Source organism: Limulus polyphemus, unplaced genomic scaffold, assembly GCF_000517525.1.
Source record: "Limulus polyphemus unplaced genomic scaffold, Limulus_polyphemus-2.1.2 Scaffold1501, whole genome shotgun sequence".
Classification (NCBI taxonomy): domain Eukaryota; kingdom Metazoa; phylum Arthropoda; class Merostomata; order Xiphosura; family Limulidae; genus Limulus; species Limulus polyphemus.
This window is the reverse complement of record NW_013667111.1, coordinates 49,652-61,480: the sequence shown is the minus strand read 5'-3', so window position 1 is coordinate 61,480 and position 11,829 is coordinate 49,652. Positions and strand designations below refer to the sequence as shown.

Genomic DNA, 11,829 nt, shown 5'->3' with positions numbered 1-11,829 from the left:
GGGGGGGGGGGGGGGCGGCACTCTCCGTGGAAGCTGATTCTGGGCAAAATGGAGTCCTTCGTGCGGCCCAGGGGTATCTCTCTAGGAGGTGCTGATTTGAATTTTCATTCTTAAATGGGATATTCTGGGGAGAATTTAGATTCCCTGTTTTCTGCTCCTTCTTTCACTAGAGCTTCCTCTTCTAAGGACTCATCTGATCAGCCACCTTCTGCCTAATTGAGACTTTAGGGTTGTTTTACATGCTTTATCACGTGATCCCTGGCCTCCTGTTCATTATATCATCATTCCATCACAGTTTCTATTTAATGCTATTAGCTTCCAGATGCCGTCATTCTGATTTATTTGTCATTCATGTTCAGCGGACTCTCTATCATTCTACCTATGTCTTGCTCTATCCTGACTGATCATTTATTCTAAAAACTCTTGCTGCCAGAAAAGGAAACAAATCTTTTTCTCCTATTCATTTACCTGGCATTTCTCATCTTTACAGTCTCATCTTTGTTATGCCTCATTCGGGCACTCAGATGTTATGTGGTTCGTACAGAACCATTTCGAGGCCTTAGGAACAGACTTTTTATTCATTGGGATCCTGCAGTATCCAGGGATTTATCATCTGTTACTTTAACCAGATGGCTTCAGAAGTTGATCCATATTGCCTGTTCAGACTTATCTGTTAACGATCACAATATGTTCCACGTCACCTCTCACCAGATTCGACATCTAACAATGTCTTTGGCTGCCTGATTGAACTGTTCTCTAAAAAATATTTTGCGGGCCAGTATGTGGACTTCTCCCGATACGTTCATATCTCATTACCTTCATGATCTGGAAGTTTCCTCTTCAATGGGATTTCGTCTTTCCCCTGTGGCTGTGTTGACTACCTCTACTAGTTTTTAACAGGGAGGTGAGTAACATGTTATCTGACTTACAGTTATTGTTCTTTTCTCATCCAGATTTCTTTTGGACCCCATTCAGTGGCGAGTGTTAGCCAGCCGGATATGCTTGTATTTACATTTTGCACTAGAAACCTTTATATCGGTTCCTGATTGCAATGGGCTGTGTTGAGATGAGGTTTTCCATAAGACCATCTAGATGCAATTCTGGATGGTGATATCTTTTTACAATATTTCTAATGGACTGCTACTCATGGACTATCATAAGTAAATCTAAAGGGGATTTTGCCAGTCCCTGCTGATCTTAGGGCTGAATCAGTCTAAATCAGTTTGCTTTTAAAAATTATGGAATGTGGTTCACCTGTTGCAATGTCTCTGGAGACATGTTCCTCAGGACTCCCCAATGCTTATGTTCCTCCCTTACTTCTACTAATGGAGCTCGGGAGTCCTTACCACACCCAGTTCCCAGTTGCTGGAGTGGTGGACAGAGGATTTTCCTTCGAAATGTTGAGTTTTCTCCAATCTCGAGGGAAGAGGGCAAAGTTGGGGACCCGCCTACCTGGGTCCCTGGAAGTTTTTTCTCAGATGTTGGTAGGAGCAGGACCAACCTACACAGGAGCTTACTCGTAAAACCAGTCCAGATTTGATGCTCAGCTATCCAGTGGGTGGGTGCTTGGACCCTCTTATGAACACTGTCAGGTCATATGTTGTTCATGCAGGGGGTCCACTACCTCCTCGTAAATTTGAACGCAACATGGTCCCATCTTTGGTCCTTGGTGGGACAGTGTTCCACATCCTCTCCGTAATTCCATGGGTAAGCGAAATTCTCCTTGCCTGCTTGGACTTTGGTGGAGTAGGACATATGATCCCGTCAATCCAGACCTGGGATGTTGCCTTTTGACCTTCTTCAGGTTGATCAGAAGGATTGTCCACTTTGATGTTGCTTTATTTTTTTCATAAATCTGGTGGTTCGAAAAGCATCATTCAGTGGTTACTGGTATATCTATGGTCCAACTGCTCTGGCCACCAAAGTGGGATATGGGTACCATGACCCTTTAAATCCAGTTCGAGTTGTGGAACCTTGGCTGTTATGGTCGGGGCTGGACCATCATACTTCTCTTATATTCCACCCTTTTCAATTCTCTGTAGTTCTAGGTGAAGAGCATACCTGTTCTGAATGTAGTGCGGTGTTACCCACTTTGATACCACTTCTCGTAGATGATCTCTGTCATCACTGACCCCTCCACCTTCTCATTGTGGAATTCTAGCTATTAATGTCAGCGGAGGTATGTGTATTTTGGAAGTTATCATTTTCCTAAACTGAAAATATATTTCTAAACATATTTACCTTCGTACTCTCCCTTTCTTCCTCCCCACTAACAACCGGTGTTAGTGACCAGAATGAGGTAATTCATGAAAAAGTGATTTTTATTGTCTGCATACAAGACTTATATACATTCCCTGTATAAAGTGCGTGTGAGACCCAGCATAAAGTTTTGCAAATTAGGTATTGCCAAGGGCAGTCGAGTGGGGTATATAAAGACTGGAGCAAGCGATTACAACGTTAGATGGCAAAGATGAAGATCGAGAAATAGCTATTAGTGTCAGCGGAGGTAAGTGTGTTTGGAAATACATTTTCAGTTTAGGAAAATGATAACTTAGCAGCACCTTTTAAATGAACCAACTCAGATTCCATAAGAAATTCTGATAGTTACTGATGCTCCTCTTTTTAACAGAAGTCTTCCTGTCAAGTCATATTTTACTTCATATATTTCAGTTTATTACAGTAAAACCCTTTACTATTTCTTATTTTTTCTTCATTTATATATTTTCTTTTCTAACTTGTTTACTATAAATTCTCTTAATGCTCCTAATCCTTCTACACTTCCTTCAAGCTTAAACTAAGTGATTTTTTTCTTGACTGAACCTTATTTCTCTTTTTCAGAGGCAGTTTCTGTTGTTAATTCCACATTGGAATTGACATTAAAGTTTATTCTTTCATGTTTTAGTGTTTTCCAGGTTTGGAATATTCTTTTTATTTTTTCACTTCTCCTTATTTCCTTTACCTGAAGTTTCTGGAAATATGGAAGATGTGGCTTTTCCCTATAGTACAAGATGCTCGAGGGCAAAATTACACCCTTGAATTTTAAAATAAAAAATTCATTGAAAATAAATTTGTAGTTATTCTTCTACACATTGTACTTAAATTCTTAAAGAGTTGAATTGTATTCAATGAAAAAGTTTCATTTTATACATACAATTTTTTTTACAAGTTAAAATTGTGATTTTGGATTGACATCAGCATACAGTGAATTAAAACATTAGTGTTTGTGAATTTCATACGTAATACAGAAGGAAAAGGAAAGTCCAAATAGTTTTGAATAAAACTGCACCAATTTTAACCTTCAAATACTTGTATTTAAACTTCAGTTTTGCTTTGTGTGCCCCCAATTGGTTTAGGGATAAGTCTGAGGGGGTCATACAGTTAAGTACCAGATTTTGATACTCAATGTGGGCACAACACTGATAGCCCACAATATAACTTTGAATTAAATTAATTAAAATTAAATTAGATTTAAATCATGAACTCAAAAATTTTATGATTTTAAACTTTAAACTGTTACTTAAACTGTTTATATCTCAGCTTTAAGAAGCCATAGGCTAGTGATCTAAACATTTAATGAAAGCTCTTTTTTTTCTGTTATCTTCAGCTGTATAACCCAGTTTGGCCTCCAGTTCACTGGAGAGTCACATAAAGATAACAATAAAGTGATAAAAGCTTAGTTTAATGATACATTGCTAGACGATAAATCCTGCTAAGATCTTTATCAATTTTATATGTCAGTTGAATTATGATATTGCAGTATGATAGGAAAAAAAACAATTGATCTTGTTTGCAATAGCCTCTAACATTTAATTTTTCTTTTGAGGCTCTGATTACTCTGGAGAAATCTCTTTTTCTGGACTTTTATCTGGATGTGATACTATCATGGTTACCTTTGCCACATCATACATTTGTTGCACTGACCTTTTTACAGGCCTTTTTTTCCTCATCCTTAAGCTTTGTGTGAAGAAGTGCCTTTTGGAGTTTCTCTCTCTCTTTTTTTTTACCATCTTAGTTAGCAGGTTGTGTCTCAAACTCTTTTTAATCTTGACAAACACTGATGTTTTAATCTTGACATACATTGATGTATTTAATTATGAATTAGTTATTGTGTGATTGACAGATTATTCTGATATAAAAGGTGTTCCTTCATCCATAAGTTGTAAGTAAGTGTGTCTCAAGCAAAATTGTCCCTTTTCTTGGTACCCAGTGTTATGTCTGTTGGCTTTGGATGTGATTCCTATACAATTAAAACTAGCCCAGTGTTATTTTTTTCTGCCGATCTTTGGGTTCATTGAGATTTATGGTTTGATTTTTCACAACCTTATAGAGTGTTGTAATTTTTCCTGTGAAACACAAGCATGACCTTCTTTCTTTTTTTAGAATTTTCATTAAGAGCTTTATTTTTTCTTTTTACACAGTATTTTCTGATACACCAACCATCCATAAAATTTATAAAATGATAGAATATGCCTCTGGCTTTACATCTGGCTGTAGTCTTGGTAATTTCTTGACAAATTAATTTTTGTACTATAGTAACTGGACCGTTGGTCCATTTTTACATATTTTTGACTGTGATTGTTTTATAAGTCCAAACGGGTAGATTTTTCACAGTTGATTGCACGTTTTACTATTTTCTGTTTTTTAATTTTTTTTACTCCTCAATCCCATGGTTTGTTGGTATTTACTACATTTTTTTAATACTGGAATATTCTACTTATTTTGCAGAATCTTATCCTATTTCCTTTGAACTTTTTTAGCTTTCAAGATTTTGCATCAAAAGGTTCATGCATATTGCTTTTTGTTTTTAAGGCTTTTTTTTTTTGTTAGGAAAGGTTTTAATCTATTTTCTGTGTCACTTTTTTGCCTAAGATGTAACTCAAAAAGATGTAGATATTTTCATCTGTCAGTTTTATGAATGCTATGTTAAGTATGGGGTATCAAAGTCAAAATGGTCGTAGCTATTGCTAGTCTGAAAAAGAAGAACAACTGATTAAAACTTTTCTTGCATATATATGTTGCACACATGAAGTTAGTATCATTACGGAGAAAATATGACAATGTAATATTAGTTTCTGAAGGTGAATTATGTATACATGTTTAATTATTCACTTTTATTTTGTTTTAAAATAAAAACTGCCAGAGAATTTTTCACAGCATTTGAAACTTAACAAGTTGTATTCATCTAAAAATTTATTGTTCAAAATTGTTATTAGATATTTACAGTTTTATTTAGAATTAATTTATGTATCTTAATTACATTATTTTAGTATTTTCACTTGAAAGTAAAAAAAAAGGAAAAATAACAGGATTAGTAACTCTTGAATTATTATTATATATATATATATATATATAATTTTTTTTTCTATAGGATGAATTGATTGGAAAAAGCATCTACAGTATCATCCATGTTGGCGACCATGCTCTTTTCAGCAATATATTGTTGTCTGTATCACTAGGTAGGCAATTTCCAAAGTGTTCTACAAAGGTAGTATCATTAGATAGTTATCTATTGCAGGCTAGGTATTATCCTATTTAAGTGAAGTTTGTTAGTCATGACTAAGTCAAGGCTTGCAGATTAGCTTGTTATGCTGTTTTGGACATTTTTCTGATACCTTAGCATTTCTAAAGCAGTTTTAAATATGTTAATATATAGAAGTAGAAAAGAAACTAAGTTGTATGGTTTTCTCAGCTTAGGCAGGTTTTAGTTCCTATTATGTTCTTGCTTTTGCAAACTTTGTAATATCAGTTAAATAATGATAATTTGGATTTGTCACTTTCAACTCTTATATAACTTTTAAAAATAGTTATAGCTGTTTTTAACCTGTTAAAATTTCTTCTTCTATTAAGTTATTGTTTACTTAATAATCTAACTTGGCCAGCATACAGTGTTCAGTCTTAATCTTTTTTCTGTCCTGTAAGTAATCTGTACTACATGTAAAAGTGGTTCTTTCTTTTGGAGAAATATTTCCCACTTTCTGACAAAAGAAAACTTTGGGCTAATTTTCAGCTATGGCCTCTGTATCAATGGGTATCACTATACACACATGTATATATATATATTAAAAATTAAACAAAAAAAACATATTTGTCATCTTGTTTCTCATTCAATGAAAGCTTGCCAGCAAGAGATAATTAGTGTTTTAGCATCTTGTTTTGCTTCTGGTAATCATTCCCTTCTGGATTTCTGTGTGTGTAATGGTTTTCACTACATGCTACATCTACTCATACTTTTTTAGTGTTTTACCTTGCATCAATGTAAGCAAGGTGGATATTTATGATTTACTGATCAACTCGTTGTTTTGAATGACTCCCTTGTCCATACTTTTGGGAGTCATCTCAGATATTTGATCATCCATGGACCTTCACTTTGGGTTCATCAGATTATTCACATCAATTTTCTATTCATCATCCACATTTCACTTTGTTTGATTTTGGATTTGATAAATTCAAGCATTTCCCGCAACAAGGGAGTAATGATATCGTACTTTCTGTTTCCTCAGGATTTTTTTACTCTTGTATCTTTGTGAAGCCAGAAAAACAGAAGATTGGAGACTGGCTTCATACTTTGCCATTTCATTTGCTATGTAGTCATTCTACATTTACAGGTGGAAGCAGTGAGGATGTTATGAAAGTTTCTTTGTCAAGGTTTTTCGATGACGAATGGGGACTTCAATAATGCTCATTTACACTTCCTATTCACCAGTCTTTATTTTTCACATTATTGAGTGATTTCTGAGATCATAGCTTTCCCTTTTTGGTATGGCTTTGGCCCTATCTTCACATGTAGTCAAACTATTAGTGGAATTTTTACACATGCTCACTATCAATTGTAATTATTGTTACATAGAATGGATTGGATTGTTCTTGAGGCCAAGTTTCAGCTTGTACCTACTCAATATTTTATTCATCTATAATTTCATGTTAATACTCTTCCATGAACTTTTTACCCATTTTCTTTAGCTTTGTAATCCCTTGATTTTTGGGTATACATGCTTTTCCATCTGCCTGACACATCCACTCTGATTTGGATTGTGCTTACTTAAGACTGTCAATTTTGCATTTGTCCTTCATGGAGTCCAACTTTAGACATGTTATCTATTGGAATTTTTCCTGGTACTCTCAGATACCTTCAAGATACCTTTCCATTAATCACATGGTAGTATGGTATGCAAATAGTACATATTTAACCCTCTTCTGTGCCATGATACTCATTGTTGGTGTGTGTTTAAACACTGATTTCCAATATTGCATTGTTATAATGACAAGCTTGCCATGAAGAATTTTGAAGTAACGTTTGTTAGTATTGTAGTGAATACTTTTTTCATTGATTTCATCTCAAATTAATTGAAAAAAGTTCAAAGTGATTCTAGCAGCATGATTATCTGTAAAAAAGAAGAATTAGCTTTGTCAATTTTCATAAGATTGAGGCTTTGGCAAAAACCAATACAGTTAGAATATTTTATCCATTTTTAGAATAAATAAAAATAATTTGAATAACTCTACTGAACAAATCTGGAGTTTAAATACAAAACATTCTCAGGGAATTTTTATAAATGACAAGTCTCAATTTTTTACTTCAAACAGCTGTCACTTAGATTTTGATTACATGTGAAAGATACCTTTGAAACTCTAATAAGACTAATAAAGTTGTTGTGAGTCATTCTTCTTGTATGCTTTCCTCGTGTAGGTAACAGTATATGCTGGACATCAGAATCAGGTTCTGGCACTGGCAAAAGTCGCTTGTTCAATTGCCACTTCATGGTTAAACCTCAGGAGGCTCTCAATAAGACTATGGAAGAAAAGCAGACCAGTCTTTCTCAGTATGAAAACATGCAGGTTTCAACGGTTTTATTACCTTACCCAACAGAAAACAATGAAAAATCTAGTGAAGAATCAGGTTGGTGGCTTGACTAATTTTGTCAGCTGTTTTAAATATCATCTCTTAATAACCCATGTGTCACAAGTGTAATGAATGTATGGTTATTAAAGGCAAATTCAAATTATACACCAATTTTTAAAGAATTTTTCAATCTATCAAGAAAATTTAATTGTCTTTGAAAATTATTGTAAAATTATTATAATTTAACTAATGAGTTATATTAATCTGTTTGATAAAGTCAATATTTTATATAGATTGAAATCAAATTAAGAAAACCAAAATTGATTATGTAATTAGAAAATGTAATGCATTAATATCAAAGATACCATACTTCTTGCTTGTGTATTCAAAATTTGAAAATTCTTATTGATTATGAAGAAGTATAAAAGTTTGGATGTTATTAAGGGCCTAAAATGGCTTATCACAATAAAATGGAACACAAATGTGCTTTCGATCGCTATAGTTCAACATGAACATATTATTTCAAATTGGGTAGACTTGCCTCTTAAATAATGAAAGCCTTTCCTTGTTAAGTTTGAACTCATGCTGTCAACAAAATATGAATCAAATTTCTAAATATTTTTCACACATTGCAGAGCATCTATCATTTATTAGTAGTTCTCCACTCTTCCACCCTCCATGTGACTTATTGTGCAACCATTGGGAGATCTTACATAAGCCCTTTTTTTTTTTCTTACCATAATTTATGTTTTCTTGCTGACAGTTGTACTGTTAATTTTGCTATGATGTTCTTTCTCATGCAGCTATTTACACCACTATTGGAATTTTCATAATTTACTTGGAGGGCTTACTTAGGCAATTTGCCTGTAGCATAAATTGCAGCATGCAGGGTAGACTTGTAGCTGCATTGTCAGCCCCAATTGTTCTACATTTTTGGGTCATTGTATACTAATATTCCTGGCAGGTACCATGATTGTGTAGGTGAATATCTTACATAACACTCAATATTTTCTTTTGTTTTTCATGAAGGTCGATCTTTTGATCAAGCCTTAATCGCCTTCAGAGTCTGCAGAGCTGGATTTCTCTGCTACAATGCTAGCCCTACTCCTGACGACACTTCTACTGGTCACATTTCTTTTTCTCTCAGGTATGTTATATGTTCAATATTGAACCTGTTTCAGTTACACCCAAGAGTACTTGTGTCGTGTGAGATGGTTTTGATACTTGAATCTTTTATTTCTCCCACCTTCCGATGTTGGAGTTTCAAATGTTTTCAAAACTAGCTCTGTACTCATACAATTTTTATTCCCTATCTACTCCTTCTTATCAATTTTTTTACCTTCAGTTTGGTTATTGGAGGTTTGAGGGTTCCATGTGGTTACTTCACTTTGACCTATCATCCATTTTATGTCCTGCATGCTGTGAGTTGCCTTGTTTTGATAACTTCTTTTTCAGCACCATTATTAGCTTTTCTTGCTTTCTTTTTTTTTTAATCAGGATATCATATCTACTTTGTCTTAATTACTTTCATGCCTCACTGATCTTACTTCTGTTACCATGTGGCTTCTGTATTCCTTTGACATTTTTGCCCATTGGGCTGTGATGCAAGGTATTTGTCTATTAATCAGGTAACTTCCATACAAATATATATATGTAAATATATAGAGAGAGATGTTAACAAAAATAAAAACTCTTGCTTCTGTTTTGTCTTTGCAGGTATTTCACTTTAACTTGTTTCCTATTCAGTGGTAGCTTACCAGAAGGAGTTGATTAGGGTTTTAGCATCTCATTTTGCTTCTGGGCATTATTCCTTTCCAGAATCCTGTGTGTGTAATGTTCTTCAATACTCACTACATCTGCTTATATTTTTTCATATAGCTTAGCAGTATTGTAAGCAAGGTGGGTCTTTATGACTTATTCATTGACTCTCTGTTATGGATGAATCCTCTGTATGGGCCTTTGAGAGTTATTTGTGGACCCTTGGGTTCATCAGATTCTTCACTTTGATTTTCTATTCATTTTACAAGTTTTACTCTTCCAGTTTCTATTTCATTTTAAATTTGGAGGTTTCAAAACTTTTTCACAAGGTGGTATTGACATTGTAATTTATATTTCCCTGGGGTTTTTGCTCTCATCTCTTTGTGTTGCCAAAGATAACAAGAGATTGGAGACTAATCTTAGATCTTTTCTGCGTCATTTGTTATCTAGATATTCCTACTTTCTAGGTGAAACCTATGAGAATGTTATGAAAGTTCCTTTATTGAAGTTTTTTTTTGGATTAAGAAAGGATTTCAAAGATGTTTATGTATACATCTCAACACACCCATCTTCTCAGCCATAACTTCTTCCATATTGCAGAGTAGTTTATCAGCTTATGTTTCTTCCTTTTCAGCACTTTATGTTTTCACACATGTAGTCAAACCACTAGCTGGTCTACACACATACTTTGTCATCATTACATAGATGATTAGAGGATTCTGACTACATGGTTGTATCCCCCTGAACTGATCTCTCAATTAGCTTCTGAGCTTGTGCCTACTCAATATATTTTTACACTTGAGGTTTAATATTAAATTTCTCCCAGAAAATCTTAAGCTGTCTCTTCTGGCTTTAAAATCCCTTGAATTTTGGTTGCACATACTTCTCCATTTTCTAAGCGCATCCTCTTTGATTTGAGAACAGTGACTTCTCTTTAAGTGGCAATTCTCATGGATTGTACTTACTTGAAACAATGTCAATTTTGCATGTGCCTTTCATGGAGTCTGCCCTCAGAGCTGTTGCCTCTTGGAATTTCTCATATTACTATCGATAACCTTCAGTTGTGGCTCATTCACAAGTTTTCCATTGTAGGTTTCCTCTCCTTCCAGTTCCTCTGGACTGGATCTTTACACCTATCCCTTTTTTTCAGAGCAAGGGTACCATCATCTTTTGGGTATGTAGTCTTTTCATATGTTGGAAGTTCCTGTCCTTGCTACACTATCACTGTGTTTTAGTACTCATAGACAATTTGACTGTGGTGGCATATATCAAAAGGTTGAAATGGACTTGATCTCACACCCATTCTTTACTGTGATTTCTGTACTTTAACTACATCCACGTCATATCTTTCCCTGAGTTGATATTTCACTGGTTTTGCTAATGATTCAGTCATCATATGCTTGATGTATTTGAGGCAGTAGTGCATCATCTTTTGATGCTTTACTGAATTCCAGGTCCAGTTTCTCTAACACTTTCTCTCTTTGTCAACTTCTTTCTCAGGTATTAACCAAGAACGGTTGGTCCCATTGTCTAGTTATTATTATTATCTCATTCTGGCCTTCTTTATCATGGTTTCCTCTCAGAGGTATTCTGTTTTTGTCACAATCTTGCTGATATTTCTCCATGGCAGTGTACCCTTCTCATTGGTTTATCTTTAAGAATTGATGCTTGCAGAAATTGGTTTCTTTTCTTTCTCCAACTTCTCATCAGCTTGCCTCGTATTTTTTTTTAAGTACATCATTCATGATCTGGCCTTGTCTGCTTCTATTACAGCCTACAGGGTTGCTCTCTCAGCCACTTTCAGTTGCCACTGGAGGCATTTGTATTTGTCAACCTCACTTTTTCTGGTTCTTTTACAGTATTTTTTTATTATTTCTCACACAAGTATCTAGACTGTGTTTTCATTGAGATTTAAATCTGATCTTAAGTTAACTTTTGAACCCTTTGCAACTTGTTCACTCTACCATCTTCCCATTAGGTTGCAAGAGACAGTCACCGCTATATTTTTTTCCTGATTGACCCTGATTCTCTTTTTGAAGAAAGTTTTCTATCTCTGCTTAGGGTTGTATACTTCTATATTGCAAGAATAAAATTTTGTTGTGGGAAGCAATATTAGTTGTTTATAATAATGGCTGGAGACGGCTTGAATGGGTAATGAAGAAAAGCTTTAATATAAGTTTAACATAACAGCAAATGTACAACGTTTCGACAAGGTTTTTGTCATCATCAGG

General features: G+C 34.6%; 1 pseudogene; it reads left to right on the top strand.

Annotated features, from left to right (window-relative positions):
- LOC106463850 overlaps positions 1-11,829 on the top strand; it is a 207,876-nt pseudogene that overhangs the window by 147,847 nt on the left and 48,200 nt on the right.